This window comes from Otolemur garnettii, unplaced genomic scaffold (assembly GCF_000181295.1).
Source record: "Otolemur garnettii isolate 467f Iridium unplaced genomic scaffold, OtoGar3 scaffold00151, whole genome shotgun sequence".
In the NCBI taxonomy this organism is placed as follows: Eukaryota; Metazoa; Chordata; class Mammalia; order Primates; family Galagidae; genus Otolemur; species Otolemur garnettii.
The window spans coordinates 4,694,253-4,697,069 of NW_003852546.1; positions in this window are offsets into that span (position 1 = coordinate 4,694,253).

The following is a 2,817-nucleotide window of genomic DNA, read 5'->3' on the forward strand; positions in this document are numbered from 1 at the left end:
AACTTTAGGTAGTAGAGACTGCTGAAGATTGGAGAAAATCTACATGGAAAGAAAAGCCTGGTCTATACACTCCTTTTAAAAGTGTTTAAAATTTTTTTTCAGAAGAATTGATATCATTTGCATATAAAGTTACTGTTCACTGTCTGCCAGAACTAAATTAAAACAAACCCTTTACAAAAAAACAACAAAATCCAGCATTTAGCAATATAATATAATATCCAGACAGTTTTTTTCAAACAAAACGTGAGAGTAATTTTTAACCAAGAGACTTCACATTAAAAAATACATTATAGGAAAAAAGCATTATAAGAAATACTTCAGAATATGGAAAAATAAGCCAGATGGCATCTTAAAACTAAATATAGGAATGAAGAACACTGGAAATGGTGAACATGTGAGTAAACATGGAAGTTCTTCCAAACATTATGGACATCTGATGAAGCAGGAACACCTGACCAGGAACCAGGAGAAAAAAATGAGTCAGTGGGAACAGGCACAGAAATGATGTATGTTAAAATCAGAAGACAGGGGGGTTAAAATTTATTTTGAACATAATCATTAAATGTTAAACCTAAAGAGGAAAGAAATGGAGGATATAAAGTAAATAGAAACTTTTAGATGTGAAAAACACAAAGAGTCAGATGAGAAATTTAAAGTGGACTAAACATCCGGTTGGAGGCTATAGAAAAATATATCACTAACTCAAGGAAAGAAAGAAATAAATGGACGAAATAAATAGATCATTTATGACCACTGGGGTTACAGTAAGTGGTTTGACATCCACATATATGCACACATACACAGAGTATATATTTGAAATATGAGGCTAAAGGGCAATGAAAAGATAGTACTGAAAAACTTTCCAATTATTATTCAAACTAAAATATCACAGTTCAGAGACTCTCAGGAAAACCAATGAAGGAAAAAAGAAAACACAGATGATTGTAGGAAGGCATATTACATTCAAATTTATGAAAATCAAAGGTTAAGATAAAATTTTATAGGAATCCAGAGAGGAAAAAAAAAAGTACAGAACAGAGAAAAATTATATCCTCTCATAACAATATGAATATGGAAGGATATATTAAAAATTCTGAAAGAAACATAAAGTAAGGCTATGATTCTATATTTCATTAAAATTTCTTTTAAAATAAAAGACAAGACAAATAATTTCCCAGACAAACAAAAGCTAAGAGGATTTTTTACCAGGAGACTTTCGAAAAGGCAATTAAATGTCATCAGATTATAGATTATGCAATAATAATCCAGAAAGTACATAGAACCTAAATATAAGATAACAGAGATAGATTTAGATAAATACAAAATATTGTTCTCATAGAAAGTTTTCCTTAAAACCAATTTTACCATACCATTTTGCATGAGTGTTATTAAAAGTAATTTTCAGAACTGTGTACTGTCTGCTCCCCTTTAAAGTGTACCATACAGTTTTTATACATTCACAAAATTCTGCAAGTATATCACTATGTGATTTCAAAGTATTATGCTGAGATACAAAGATACATAAGACATTTTTCATATCAGAATAAAACTGAGAAAATCCATATAATCCATCCTTGTCACCTGGACATAAACCCGCTTCATAATCATGTGCTATGTTTCTTCTTTTGGATGTAATCAAGCAACAAATTAGCATTTCTAGAAAAAATATAAATACCCGCCTAAATCAAAACTAATAAGAATGAAGCATGATGTTATAACCTATTAAAAATAAAATATAGGATAGCAAAAAATAAAATAAGATAGAGGATAGCAATAGTGCCAAGGGGGGTGGAATTGAAACATATTATAAGCTGCACATTATACTGATTGTATTTTTTGATTCTAAGTTATATTTTTGTAAGTTGCACATTATATGTTAATGTGAAGATAGACTATGAGAAGTTAAAGACATAAATTGTAGATAAGTCACCTAAAATAAGACACAAATAATAGCTAATTAATAATGGGAATAAAATGAAGTCCAAATAATCCCCACTAAACAAAAACACAAAAGTAAAGAGAAAAAAGAAACAAGGAAGAGAAGATGAAACTGAAAGAAAATAAAGTGGTAGACTGAAGCCAGCAGCATTAATAAACACATTAAATGCTAATGGTCTAACAGTGCCTTTCAAAAAAACTTTCTGAGATAATTAGACTGTTCTGTATTTTCAGTGTCCAACACAATGTGGCTGTTGAATGCTGAAAGTACAGAGAAACCAAAATTTTTAATAGACTTTACTTCCTAAACAAATTTAAGTTCACAGAATAAATGAACAGAAAAAGAATTCTCACCTACTCCTTTCTGTGCCCATAGTTTTTCTATTAATTATAGTATCTTATTTTGGTGCAGTGCATTTGCTACAATTGATGGCCCAATATTGGTACATTTGTCTCTTTGGGCCGCTATAACAAAATGTCTTAAGCCGAGTGATTTCTAAACAACAGAAATTTATCACTCACAGTTTTAGAGGCTGGGAAGTCTAAAATCAAGACTCCAGCAGATTTTATGAGATTTTATGACTGGTAAGAGCCTGTTCCTCATAGATGGTGTTTCCTGTGTCTTCATATGGCTGAGGAGCAAGAAAGCTTCCTAAAACTTTCTTGTTTTTTTTTTAATGGGACAGAGACCCACTTTGCTACCTTGGGTAGAGTGCTGTAGAGCCAAAGCTCGTGGCAACTTCAAACTCCTGGACTCAAGCAACCCTCTTACCTCAGCCTCCCAATTAGCTGGGACTACAGGTACCTGCCACAATGCCCAGCTAGTTTTTGTATTTTTTTTAGTAGAAATGGGATTTCATGTTTCCTCCAGCCAATCTT